Here is a 14,704-nt window from a genome sequence, read left to right as displayed (position 1 = left end):
TTTATGTCCTGACGGATCCCAGCAGTACGACTCGATGAAGATGTATACGTTAAGAAGTACTATTAAAAATTAATCCAATTTTCTGTTCTTCTGGTGTAAATAAATGACCAAAAAAAAAAAAAACAAAAAAAAAACACAACCCGAAAAAACCACCCATCTTAAAACCAAAATGGCCACTTTCAGAGTTTTATGCAGAATAAAAGGCTGTTTATCCTTTCTGCTGTATCTTAAGCCGTGGTTTTTACTGTTCAAGAAACAAATTCTAATCAGGCACCGTATCAGACAAATGGGAGCCTTAGCGAGCGGTCCGTGCGCTGGGAGGGAGCACTGAGATTCTCATTATGGTGCATGTCTGAATAATTAGTCTGACCACTCTGCACTTTTTTGGCAATAAGAAGAAAGTTGCTTTTCACTGCCACGACAGGATGACAGGAGCATCTAGCGGCGCGGTCATTAGTGTGTGCCTGCCATCAATGTCATGTTTCGGTGTCAAATTAGTTGGTGTGCCCCCTCAGGAGCCACGCCGGACCTGCAAATTATCCTCCTATGTCCCAGGAAACCGTGTTTGCTAAACCTCAGATCAAATGTGAACAAATGATTAACATGGCTCATAAATTAACTAGTTTACAGGCTTATAACTTTTTACAAGTAGATAATAAAGACAGAAGTTTTAGTACTGTGTTATGGTTAGTTCAGGGCAGTGACGGTTTGGGTTTTCCTCTTTCCTTCTTCGCTGTAGATACGTTTGCTTTTCCCTTATAGGCGAAAAGAAAATGATATACAGCCGAGGAAATAATGTTTGGAAAATCTAGTGTCCTAAGGAAGCAAATGTAAATCCACTGAAAACAATATAATTAAGTTTGTTATCTCATTGCCCGATAAGTCGCTGACAATAGTCTTTCTTCTTGTAGTGGCAGTTGTTCGTTAATGAGTTCACCAATTAAGTTTGAAAGATTACAGCCTTTGCCAAGAGGATTTATCTGTTAAAAGCATTATATTTTTTGTGATACATTCTTACCATATTGTAAGCCTCTTTGTTAAAGAGGTATAAGACTACCTCTTAAACACATTAAATCCTATTATAGGCCCCAAAATAATTTTACAATCTGTTTACGTATTAGCATCTACAAAACTGTAACAAATCTGCCCAGAGATGTCTGTTTTGAGAATAGGATGCTAACAGATAGCACAGTCTCTTGAAGCTGGGTTGCCCTTGTGAAATGAGTGCTTTTTTGCTAAAGAATAATTATTTTATGATGATTTATGACTATGCAAATAATACTCTTTTTTTTATCTCCCTTTAAAAAAAAAATCTCAGCAGGGTTATTTTATTATTTTTAACCAGTGCAGAAATAGTACAGAATTTTCAGTGTTCTTTTGCCGCTTTTGAATCTAAAATGATCTGAAAAGAGTCAGTTTTGTGCTTTCTATACATTACAGTCTCATTCACCCACATGCGAGCTACTGCTGCCTTTCTTCTGTACCTTCAAGGGGGTGAGTAAGCCCTTATATCAGAGATCAAATCAGCATTTTGGAAAGGGCCTAGCATGCAAAAACATGCAAAATATATCTATTCATAAGAAAACGTCTGAAAATGCCAGAGGTTATGCTCAGTTTATCTGTCAGCAAATTTAACTTAAAGTCGGTGGTAGTCAATTTAGTAAATACTTTACTAACGTTGTAACTATAAAGAATCATGAATGCAACCTCAGCATCCTGACCCGTGCCTGTTCTAATGACTTTGCTAGGGAAACACACGCTCTATTGCAGATTAGCAATAACGTTTAAAATGCAAGTAATTTCTGCCAGGAGGTTTGCTTGTACGTAGTCATAGTGAGAGAAGAAAAAAAAAAGAAGGGCGAGAGAATTGCACTTTGTAGTTAATCTTGGGAAAGAAAACTTGTTGTTGTTGTTGATTACCTATCTGGTGTGTTCTGGCTGATCCTCAGTGAAGCTGGTGTGAGTCTTGCACCTTTACCAGGGATGACAGCGTGCTGTTTGCCCAGCCTTGATGTGCCTGGAGCTGGGGCCTCTCGGCTGCCTTCTCCATCCCGTGCAATTGCTGCAGCCTCTTACAGCAGCTCAGGGAAGCACAGGAGTGGTTTCATACACCACTGCTGCCTCAGTGTCTGTTAACCTGAACCCTGTGTTGCCACACATGACAGACTCCTGCTAGCACAAAGCCCTCTCCCTCCAGCCTTGCTTTCCAGGGAGCATTCCCCATTCCCAGCCTACTGCTTCCTGTGGTGGCAGGGCAGGGCGGCAGCACCTTTGCACATCTCACTGCTGCTCTGCCATTCTGCCTTTCCCTATGAAGTCGGGCTCTAGGCAGTGCATTCCCCTTGGAAGGTTTCCCAACTCCTCTTGGAAAACGGCGAGGCTGGGGCGAGGGGTATATGCTAGTGAGATTAACCAAACACAGCCTGTGTGTCCTCAGTCTTAATCATTCTCACCGCTTCCTTAAATATGAAGTGCCTGCTGTGAGCTGCGAGCTCCTAGCTGAGCTGTTAATAAAGGTGATACGTCCTCAAAGCACTGCCCCAGGTGCCCAGCAGCCCTAAATCAGGAGGGCTGTGCCAGATCTGGTAGCTGGGGCTCTGCTCTGCATCACCTTGGGAAACATCAACCTCCTGGATCCCAGAAACAGAGCAAAAAGTGGGACATGTGCTGGAGCAACCCCCTTCTTGTGGTCTGGATGTGAGAGCTGGAAGTGAGACCACCCAGCGCTCCACACGTGCTGTGTGTGCTGCTGCCCTGCACGTGGCACTTAGAGAAATAATGAAACGATTCCTGTGGGATAGTGCTTCTCAGGGCCTGCTTAACAAGACAGAATTACGCACCCGCTCGTGGAAAAAAGCGTGTATGGAATACGCCGTGAATTGCTTAATTGTCCGGAGAGGTGTGTGAGGTTTTGTAGCTGACGTGGCAGCTGTCATAATCAAGCATACGGTGCTTCTCAAGGTTTGCACTTTGCTTTGCCCCTCTTAGTGGGTGAGCTTGCCCCGTGCTTCTGTACCTCTCGATAGCCAGAGCTTGATATGGAGCACCGTGGAGCGGTGCCCGTTGCTTTGGTGGGTGTTGAGCTGCCTCCCAAGCCGCCCTCTGTAGTCGGCAATTTCTGGGGATGCTGTTATGTTCCTAACTCAGACTTTCCCTTCGGTTCCAAAAAAATGTTAACTTCTGTCTTTGTTCCCTTTCTTACCTTCATCCAACCACATAATTGCTATATATTACTTGAACACACCAATCTCTGAAACTGCTCCATTTTCTCGGTTATTGGGCTATTTTTCTTATTCTTTTGTGATAGAAATCCTTAGAGATTGTGTCTTTAGCACAATAGCAGATTTATGTTTAAGGAGACTGGCAGTCCTTGGAGAATGGGAAGTCTCATGTCTTTATCCTCAGATGATGATACCAAAGAGAGGATTTCTAGTACCGCTAGGCTTGGATGTAGGCATGTAAAAATGATGCCAAAAGCCTATTTGATCTAAGTATAAGTATTCACAAGTGGGGGGGAAAAATGCTGATCCTGATATTGAGCACTGCAGTCTGCTTTGTGTTCTAACCTAAGTGTAGCAAGCTGGCTTAAATCATCAAGTATTTTTGAACTCTGCATGGAGGCGGATGTTGTCTTACAGAGTGAAGGGAAAGCTGACATGTACTGGCATGCTCGGAGCAGACTTTATAGCACTGAATAAGGATCACATCGTATTTAAATCACAACAGGACAAACCACCCAACCTTGCCTACCCTTGGGAGTGGGGAACACCCCTGGCACTTCCTCTGCGGGTGGGAAAGCTCCCTTCCAGATACGTCCCAGGTACTGATAAGGAACTTGGAAGTGTTCGTTAAGCTGAGTGAATCAGGTTTGTTTTCATTTTTACGGTACATGTTGATGTGTTTGCGGTGACACCCTCTGCTATTTTTTCTTTCCCTACTGTTCAAAAAGAAAAACCCAAGAAAACAATGTCCTGTTTGCAGTGAGCAGGAGCTTCGGTGTACGGCGTGGAAAATGAGTAAGAATTTCTGTCTTGAGAAAAACATACAAATTTTGTGCTGTGATTTTTGATAGCGAATGGTTGGGTTCTGTTTTTATTAAGGCAAAATATATATATTGTACAAGAATAAGTGTTATATTTATAAACACTTTCTGACTCTATGAGTTCTTGTTCACTTTACAAAAAACCTGTTCATGCTGCAATAAAAATACATACATTTAATTCTTAAGCAGTGAATTTGCACATTTGACTCTTAATTCAGAAGAAAGTTTGGCTTAACGGAAACCTGTGGTTACTTTCGAGGCAGCTACATGAATTTACATGGAAAAAAAAAAAGCTGGTGCAGGGAGTAAACTTAAGCTTGGAAAGGACTCTGCTTAGGATCCTGTGTTTAGTGTGCAGTGCACTTCCCTGTGCTGTACTTTTGGTTTTCTTGGACCAGTTTTGACTCCATGTTCAGGAAGTTAGAAGAACTCCTGGGGAGGTGCTGCTCTGTCTGGTTTGACGCTGCTGGTTCCATAGCGGGTAATTAAGCCACTTCTTTGAGAACAGTGTTTCTCCTGAATCATGTGCACAGTAACTCATGCTGTCTGCCCTGTATCAAAAAAGGACACCATGTAAATACACAAACACCAAACTTTTTTTTTTTTTTTTTTTTACAAAATCTCTGAATGACGTTTGGCATCACCTTAACCTGGAATGTCATAGTTTCAAAGAGCAGTAAGACTGTCTGTGGCTTCACATGGAATATCCCTGTTTCAGCTGGTGCTAGCTGAGATGTAAACTGAGATGTGAACACCCCTGGAAGGACTCAGCGAAGGTAGGCACCGGTTCAGGTCTGTTTGCTCCCACACTAGAGCCGACTCAATGCAATGCAGAAGGCTCCCATTTGTGCTGGTGCTGTTGCAGCTCGTGAATATCAGGGTCGGGGTTAGGGCTAGCTGTGCCCCTCCTCTGTTTATGAGCAGGGTGAGTGAAGGGCCCACTCCGGGCCCAACCCTTTACCCCTGTGCTAACCAACTGTGTTTGGGCAGGGTGACACCAGGAATGAAGAAGGGACCTTGTGCCAGCAGCTTGGTGTCCCGGGCTGGTGGGTGGGATCTGAGGCAGCTGCCCAGCTCCCCGTGCTGACAGTTATGCATTTTTCCAGGAGCTGGTGGCAAAGCTTCAGCTGCTGGCAAGCTTGTGTGCGGCCTTCGCTACTAGCTTTGGTCTGACCACAGGCATGAAGAAAATGGAGGTCAGGGATGAGCCAACGGCTGGAGAAGCCTTGGGTAATCCTTCTGTAACCATGGGCAGGAGCATGCTGCCCATGATTTGTGAGTTCATCTGCTTCGAAAACATCCTGAGTATGACTGTACCTGTATTAATGGGAGGATGCACCTTCCAAGCCAAAGAATTACTGTGATGGGCTCCACTGAAAGCACAGAGACTATGAGGAAGCTAAATTAAACCCTTCAGAGGAGATGTGGGACTTGGGCAGCCAGCAGTGAGGCAGCCCGTACCAAATAATGAGAGGAACTTACTTGGGTCTAACTGGCACGACAAAGTGCTGAGGCTTGGTGATGCTGCAGTTGTGTGGATGCTGAAATGCCAATGGTTGGGGTTGGCTGTGCCATCCTTTGTGTGCGCTTTCTGTAGGCAGTTGGCTATTCCCTGCCTTGAAAATTTGATCCCAGGTAATTTGCACAAGGAGATGAAAAGGTGGAAGCAGACCTCGGGCCTCCTGATTTCTATGCATGTGTTTTAACTGTGAGATTGTTTCCTACCAGTTTAACCTGTGTGAAGGCATGGGTTTGAACACACAAAATTGAAGACAAAAATTTAGATGCTGTTTTGAGGCACCTCTGGTCGTTTGTTCTGTTGTTTCTCACAATTGGGGCCTAAGGGGAGGTATGATGAGATCTGATTAGCATTAAGTCTGTTAATTATAACTTCTGAATTAGAGCATCAGTGCAGAAGCATCACTTTCTGATTTGGATTATAAAGCCCTTCATCTCAACAAAGCACAGTCAGTGCAGATGATAGCGGAGTGCACTGAAATACATTAGATCAAAGTGATGCGTTTCATGTGTGATGCCAAAATGGCTAATGAATTACTTCAGCCGAAGATTTATTGCTCACGACTTACTTACGCTAGTGCGACTTACTACCCAAAGCTATCAGTTTGTGTGTAAACTCATCTGCTGTTTTATTTGCCAGTTCTGCTGAGGGGCTGCGCATATCAGACGTCTAACTTGAATGGTCTGGCTGTGTATGGAGATACAGGACCAACTATTTTTGATTCAGGACTTGTTGGACACAAGAAAATAACTTGGTTCTACCAAAGCTAGGAGATCCGATGCGTGGAAGTATGTAGTGTTCTGCAGTGAACTGCGAATGGCATTACTGCAGCGTATGCAATTACGTGGAGGTAGTGCAGTATGGTGTGAGGAACTTGAGTAGAACGTTTAAAATGTCATGGTTTTCACATACGTTGTGGAGAAGAAAAATTAACTTCAAGTGTAAAGGATATGGAAATTTAGTGAAAAAAACATCCGTGCATTCGAGGATTTTTCATGCAACAGGCTAGATTTATCTTTCACAGCAAAAAATCTATAAACATCAATGACTGCAGTTACATGAGGAAGTTAGGGCGTGCAAGAAAACATACTTCTCAATAGATCTCAATTTCCTTAGGTTTAAACAATTGAACATTAGAAGATGTGAGATCTGATTCATTTCTCATTTGTATCAGTTTCATCCAGGATACCTCCTGAGATTTGAAAAAAGCTGTGCTGTTTAACACCTGAGTAAGCGAAAATCGGGTTCATTTTCCTGTTTGAGATCAGCAACGCCTCAACAGTGTGTTTCAGCAGGCAAAATGAACGAGAACTACTGAAACGGCTCACTTTGGGCAGTAATTCACCAGGTCTGTGCAACCTGTGAGCACAATGAGAAATTACCCTGGCAGGTCGAAGCGGAGGCGGGCTGGGTATGGAGGAAATGCAGCTTCTATGGAAAAGCTAGGAATTGTGTCCCTTTCAAGCAGAAAGCCTCTCATGACATGTCCCGCTAACATCTAGGCAACCAACGGTTGAACAAAGAATATTATCTCTGAGTTCAGGAGCATGTGTGGCCATTGTGCCCATTGCATTGGGTGAGAGAAGAGCTGGGAACCAGCCAGGTGTGAGACCACCTTTGGTGTATCTCATATTCCGGTACTTTTGTTAGTGCGTATGTTCACAGACGATGTCCACATGGCACAGTATGTCCTCAGAGACGTACAGTGTGACATGATGCAGATTACTTCTAAGTCAGGCCTCTGTTGTATGGCCTAAAAGCTTTGTAAGAGTTTAGCAGCAGTATCAAGAAAAACCAATATAAGTGGTCCATTAATGAATAGCTCCTTGAGTGTCAGGAAGCAGACGTTGTTGGAAACTTGGGTAATATTACCATTGGGTTTTATTAATTAAATATAGCTATTAATATGACCCTGGATTTGAACACAATGACCTCTTTTGTAAGTATGATTAGCAGATGTTTACCATAATTCTTCACTCTGAGAAAAATGCTTGTTGCACCCAATAAAAACAACCATATTTACTTTGCTAAATCAAATATTTGGAACTTGGGTCTTACTTTATATATCATGGCTCCAGTGTCTTAGGCTTTCCAAGTTTAAGGTTGAGAGCCCTCGGAGTACCATATGTGGTAGATCTCTGAGAACAATGACCTATTGTATTAATGAGCACTCTTTTTTCCTTTGGCATTGTATCTTCTGCAGTGAAACCGTGTTCTCTACCAGGCACTGCATTTTATTTTTACAGAAGCGTGGAGAGAACATTTTTGACTCCACAAGGTTTTCTATATTTTGTCCGTTACTTGGGGGAGACTTCCTTTCCAGAAGAACTTTAGCAATGGAAGCAGGAAACACAATTTCAGTTCTTAAAATAAAGCTGGAAGTTATTTTCCTTTGCAATAGCATCTACCCTAATTTTAGACTGCAAAAAGTTTGTTTCAGAACAATTTTTCTCCCGGTGAGTTCAGAACGTAGGAGCGATGTCGCAATCCAGATCCTCCCCCCTTGCCCCCCAGATGACCACCTGCTGCCCCCAGACTGCAGCAGGTATTCTCTGTGTGAGCATTGTTTCTGGCTGCTGTGGTCAGTTTTAGCAGTGGCTCTGCTGCCTGCTTGTCTGCAGCGCCGAAAGGAAATAGCAAGGGAACAAAACTATGCTTTTCATGGGAAACCACTCCCTTTGGAATGGAGAGATATGGCTTGCCACTTCTATTTTGTTTCCCCCTCCAAAGTAAGCAACAACCTTGCAGGGATCAGGGACAACAAGAAAAGAATATTATTTAAAAGGCGTCATCTATCCAGCTGGTGTGTTTCAGGAAAAGGAGTCTCCTGCTTCATATTTTAAGGAGTGTAATAAAAATAGCAATCGGTTTAAGAAAGGGGCTGATGGACCGGAGAAAGTGACAGCAGCAGCACAGGGAAATAATACTCCATTTATCTGAGCAAGCTCGCATGTTGATAACGCTCCTCTCCGCAGTAGGTGCTATCAAATCAGAGACAATTTGTATCCACTGTGTGGCAGGTTACTTACATGGGAACAAGCCTCCCTGACATTATTGCAGATCATCATTAACTAGCTACTGCTGTTTGTTTGTCGTTACCTGCTAGATGGTGTTTGCAAGTTGTGTCGTATCATTTGTATATCTCACCCACTTCAGGGACCTACTGCTTCTCAGAAGACACAGCCTGGGATCTGTTCCCTTGCTTTGTCTTATTTGGGGAGGGGGGGGGTGTGGAGAAGTGAGGAAAAAATATTGGTTGAAGCTTCCCTCCTGCTGTAACTTGAGCAAAATGAAGGCTGTGTAGTGTACGTGTACTGGGCTGCACTGAGCAGCACCAGTGGGCGTACCCAGAAATAAGGGTAGCAGATTTAAGGAAGAGAGATGGACCCTTCGAGATCCTCAGCTCTGGTGCTGCAGGGTGTGATGTGTGAGGATCCAAGTGAGGAGGAACGGCTCTAGGTGGGATATCCTGCTTGCTGAAGGTCTTTAATCACTTGGACTTGCATCCTATAAGCACACTTCACATTTCTTACTTGATTATCTTTCTCAGCGTGTTTCGGTTTCCTTTTCTTTGTTCAGTAATATTTGCAATTACTGTCTGTTTAGTAAAATGTCAGATTCTTTTCAGCTCATAACCTGAAGGTTCTTTTTTATATTCTCAAGATTCGTATGTTGTATTTAGTGTATTTTTCAGCCTGAATTGTCTCCCTCCAGCAGCATGTGTTATCCCTCCACTGAAAATACTGGGTCTGATCGTCAGTTTACACCTCTTAGGAAGCCAACTGCAAAATCCCCATTGAAGGCAGTGCATTTGTTGATTTGTAGTTGACAGTGTGGCCCATTATATCCCTCCTAAACAGTTGTGGGTTAGGTCACTCGGGAGAGAAGGCTATAATTTTGTGTGAAAGCACAGTTTGGAGAAACTATGATATCAGCACCACTATTATAACACACGGAGTGCTTTGTCTTCTCCCTTATAAAATGTGTAATTTCTACCCGTTATCAATATTATTACAAGAGTCCTTGCAGTAAACTTGTCTTTGGATAGGCAGAAACTTGTCTGTGCTGGGAACGAACACGGTGAAGTGCAACTTCTCTTTTAAAGGAAAATAAATAACACGAGTGAAGTTTACTAGAACACAATAAAGCTGTTTCCAGGAAAGCTGCTTCAGAGGCATGTAGGGTATGCTGAAGATTTATACTTGGGGTGAACATGTGCAAGTACCGTAATGACACTGTAAGGAGCACTGGAGTAAAATATTTGATCAACAGATATGTCTCAAGAAGATACATGGGTTGGTTTTCGTACTGGTTTTCAGATGACGCTCAGACAGTTAAATGAAGGCTCCTTTAAACCCGCGCACTAATAAATCTTTGTGGCTGGGGGAGGCCAGACCTATCACAGCTACCTCTTTCTGAAACAGCGAAGTCGGGCTGCCCACGTCCTTGCTGGGTTGTTCAGTTTGCTCAGAGGATTCCAGGATGAGCAAAGGGAGAAGCTGAGAAGTGGCAGGTTGCTCCGGGCAGCGTCCTGCAGCACGCTGTGCCTCGGGAAGCAGCTCGGGGCTGACGTGAGCCTCGTCCTGCCTACGTGTGCTGTTGTTTTCAACTCATTCAGTCAAGATTCAGGAGATGACAGTGAAATAAGGCAAGAGGAGAGAAAGATCAATAAAAAGGGTGGAGTAGCTGCTGTGATTAAGAAAAAAGATTACTGTTGATTTATTGATTCAGTCTTCAGCTTGCCATCTTAATCAGGTTCTTTTGGTTAATGTTATTAATATTTATAGTTTAGTACCGTGTGCCAATTAGAAGAGACTGTAATTAAGTCTCTGGGCCTGAAAACGTGAAGCACCGCAGAGCACAAAGCTGCTGTGGCCTTTGCACCACGCATTACTGAAAAGAGAAACTTAAGTCTGAAAAGCTGTGCAGAGTGCAGAAAGTGGCCTGTTCTCTTCCCAACTTGAGATGCAGCTTTTGTGGTTGGCCTTCCCAGGAACTTCAGAGAAGGATGGGCGCAGAGACTTGTTGCTAAGTTTGGAGTTTTGAGGGAAGCTGCCCCGGCTAAGCCCATCTGTGCCCACACCAAGTGTGAACCATCCCTCCAGCTTGAGTACCCTTCTCCTTCTACCTGAGGGACCTTATCTTTGTGGCTTTCCATCTGCAGATGGTGTGTCTTGGTGCTGGTGTCTGTCTGCTGCGTCTGGGACTCCTCTCTAAGCGAGCAGGACACCTCGCTGCAGGGTCTGACACGCTGCAGAAGCTGCAGGCGCCCCGAGGTCTTCCCTTGGGTGTGAGCTGGGAACGGGAGAGCTGAAGACTTCTTTTTCTTCTTTTCTTTTTTTCTGTGTAGGGGGAACATGAGAACTCCTTGTTGTGAACCGGCAGAACTGAGTCACAGAGGGTTTAGTCAAAGAAGAAACGCGTATCACCAGTGCAAACCAGAATAAAAAACGTGCTTTCTTTGTTACTCATTGCACCACAGTGAGAATCAGAATCGCTCAAAAGTTGTTGTTGCTTATGTTGCTTAGAATAGTCTGGATAGGATAGATTTTGTGGGAATTGTTCCTGATTTATGCAATACAATATGTGAAGCCAACTTGCTGTGATTTTTTCCGGTTACGTGCAATTATGTTAGATTTAATCAAAGAAATGTGAATTACCTAGATCATTCCATAACGCTTGCATGGTACCTCTGGGTGTCACTGAATGAGTTGTGGCCATTTAAGCGTACTGCTCTTGCAAACAGCTCAGTGAGAAAAATTAATTTCAAAATTCCATGTTAATCTAGATGCTTAATTTTTAGAGCTGTGTTATGTTCTGGGTTGTTTTACTACGTCTTAAGCACAAATCCTGGTGTTTCAGATGCACCATGAGTAGTTCTGTTTCTATTAAAAGATTTACTCCATGGTTTGTTGGGGTGGTGAGTTTAACCTATCATCTTGAACCCGGTCCTCCAACTTCCTTTCCTGCTTCCATTTGGGTAGCCATTGTGGTCGAGATTTGGTCTTGAAATCAGTGTGGTAGAACACATCACAGCGCAGTGCAGTCCCTCAGGCGGTGCCGTGCCGTGCCGCAGGCTGCGGGTACAGCCACCTCGCAGCAGCCCAGGCACCAGCACTGCAGGGCCGGTTAACGTGAGCGTCGGTCACCAGGTCCTGGCAGCAGCCCAGCAGCGGGGTGGCTGTGTCCTACACGTGCTCTGTCACCCGCGGAGCTGCAGCGAGCGTGCCGCCTCGTCCTGGAAGCTTCAGATCCTCCTTTGTAGTCTCCTCATGGTTAAAGCTGAGCGTTGGGTCTTGCAAAGCTTAGCGACCCCTGAGCAATCAAACAGTAGGAACGCACTTTGTGTTATTTTTCAGTCCAGCCCTAACTTGGTGCACCACCGATTGAACAAATTTTGGCTTTGTGTTCAGCTAATCCTGCAGTGGTTACGAAAGAAATGTAATCGCTTTCGGAAATCTATGTCTTAGGAAAGACAATAATTGATATTCAACCAAAGAAAATAAATAGGTGTTTAAAAAGGAGCTTTTTCCGCTGTCCCAGGAAAAGCAATGTATCCTACCAAAAAAAATAAATAATTTTATCTTTACACGCTCTCTTGCAGCTGCTGGAGAAGTGGCTTTGCATTCACAGGGCTTGGTGCACAAATAATGGAGTAAATAAAAGGGTTTGCTGACGCCAGCTTCGTGAGATGCACACGGCCCATGAGTGGGAACAGTCAGATCAGCAAACAAGGCCTTCTTGAGTATTCTGGGCAAACCTGTGAATGGTGGGAAAGCAGTCATGGGTTTTTTTTTCTTCTTTTTAGTATGAATGTTTTAAAACATTGCTGACTGATAATGTCAACAAAGAGGTGCTGAAGAAGAAAAGCAGAAAATAATGCGTGATTGAAAAAGTGCATCAGAATACAGTAATTATATTGGCTTTATTTTGGTTGCCTTTGATGCCGGTGAAAACTAATGCACTACTGGAGAGGACAGGTTTGTGGTTGGAATGCACTTGATAGATTTTGACAAATTAAACAGTTGTAAAGATGTTTGGAAGTTATCCAGATCCTTACTGTTATTTATGTCACTGAACTAAAAAATCAGTGGTTAATTTGCAGTTCTTATAATTTTTATGATACTTATGTTGCTGTAAATTTAGCAGCGTGCAGCATCAACTCAGCGGGATACGTTTTATGTTGTCAGCTACCTTTTGACATCATAATAGATTTCAGTTGCCAAAGCTTGAAAGAGAGAGAGAATAAAATGTAGGCTCGTGCTGAGCGAGCGCTCGGATCGCAGCCAGGTGGGCGCGGAGCGGTGTGCCGGGCTGCTCCTTGGGGACACTGGGGACGTCCCTCAGCCCGTGGCCATAAACATGTCGTAGTTGTAAGGCTGGATAAGATGCTGATACGAGTGGGCTCGGTGGTACCGCTGTAGGGCCTTTGAAGTCAGGTGGCTGCTGGTGGCTGAGAACCAGGGGTGATGCTGGCGGTTGGGCTCAGCTTCTGTGCCTCCACAGGGCCTTCGCCTGATGCTGTGGCCCCACGGCACGCAACTTGAGCATTGCTTAAGGCACAGCAGGCTGAGATTCTGTCTCTAGCTATTGTCATGTGCCTCTTGAGGCTTGCCCTCTCTCAAGGTAACCAGGTTTTGGGGTTATCCATCCCCAGACTGTTCCTGCGCAGAGACCTCTGTGGTTCCTCTGTTGTTCAGGGTGCAAGATGGGGAGACTGGTTTGGGCACAGTGTCACGTTTCCTGGTTAAACGCAAATAGCTGATAGAGAGTGGCCCAAGTAAACCTGCAGCGTGCTGTGCTGTGCCTGGGAGCAGCTCCTCGAGCTTGGGAACACTGATTGAAGGAGAGGCCCAAGCAGGAGTTTTGGAGTGCCTCTGGGACCTGAATTCAGAAGCTTTGCAAGTTTCTTCTTACTTATGGAGACTTTTTTGCAATATTTGTCTTTTTATAGAGACTCCTCTGTTCTCTCTATTTATAGAGGCTTTTCTTCTATTGTCTCCTATCTTGGAAGAGAGAGATATCCTAAGTTTAGGTGGCTTAAAGAAGAGACTCAGCTGTTTCCCTCTCGGGAGGTTTATTTTAGTGGGATAATACTGGGGGTTTTAATCTGAGCAGTGAGCCCTACCTCAGGAACGTGTGACACGAGAAATGGGCTTTTCATAAAGCGCGGCTGTGCCCTTCCCATCTTCTTCTTTCAACATTTGCTCTTTGCCTCCTAAGCCTCGAAATGGAAGGATTTATTAAGGGTTGTTTCCTCGCTGTTTGTGCGTTAGCTGCGTTTCTCAAGGGCGTTTCACGTGCTCTTTCCACTCTAATGGGATTGTCCATTGAGTTCAGCTCTAGCACGTTGGGATCCATTCTTATGGACAGCTGATTAAGCCAGAATCTTCCTCATCCGTAGGTAATCCCAAAATACCGAAATTGTTACCGTGAGATTGGTTTTCTAACATTTTGGGTTTATAATTGAGTGCTTTGTAGTTGTCCTCCCCCTCTACCTCCCTCCTCATCGCAGTCTTTAGCCGTGCTGACTGCAGCTTTTTGGTTCTGTTTCTCTTGATAGATAGTCTTACTCTTTTTTTTCTTTTTTTCCCCAAGAGGTAGTCTTATGTCTGAGTCTTTTTCTGGGCGCTGCTTCAAAACTGCATGACTTGGAGTAGATTTGGGGCACAAAGAAAGTATCTTACAACGCTGCACTTCTGTTTGGGTTTTGGTGGCTTTTGCTCGCTGCTGACTTTGGTGGTGGGAAAAGCAAAAGCCAGAGCAGCTGTGGGTGGAGGTGTTCTTTTAACTGTGGCTTATTTTCACCATCCTCATCTTTTGGCAAGGGGGAGCCTGGAGGTGGAAGAACTGAGAGGGCCCCCATTTTCAAGTTGCCAGCAAATACGGCGATTGGAACTTGAGGTTTGGGCACAGTGGGCTTCTAATGCTAGGGCTGTGGCCATGCTTTCTGGTTGTGCCACCACAACCTTGTGCACGCACCTCTGGTGCTCTTTAGGCTGAAGAAACTGCTCTTGTGCGTTGGAAGAAAAAGATCCAATTTCCATTCTGCTCAGAAGCAGCAGACTAGTGCTAGTATGTTAGTCTGTGTTCACTGGCTAGGCTTACTCTGGCTAATGTTTGCCAGATTCTTCTATTACATA

At 44.3% G+C, this 14,704-nt stretch overlaps 1 protein-coding gene across 25 annotated transcripts in view; it reads left to right on the top strand.

The window, feature by feature from the left end:
• The window catches only part of FOXP1 (forkhead box P1), a 343,452-nt gene that overhangs the window by 111,376 nt on the left and 217,372 nt on the right, over positions 1-14,704 (top strand). Inside the window, exon 1 of one of the 25 annotated variants that reach the window (XM_046899974.1) lies at positions 6,365-12,851. The exons of the other annotated variants lie outside the window; for them this stretch is intronic. The gene's annotated coding sequence lies outside the window, so the exon portion shown is untranslated. Of the gene's footprint in view, positions 1-6,364; positions 12,852-14,704 lie in introns of those variants that run through there. 25 annotated transcript variants of the gene reach the window in all.

The sequence above is a fragment of the Gallus gallus genome, chromosome 12 (assembly GCF_016699485.2).
Source record: "Gallus gallus isolate bGalGal1 chromosome 12, bGalGal1.mat.broiler.GRCg7b, whole genome shotgun sequence".
NCBI lineage: Eukaryota > Metazoa > Chordata > Aves > Galliformes > Phasianidae > Gallus > Gallus gallus.
This window is presented reverse-complemented; position numbering and strand designations above follow the sequence as displayed.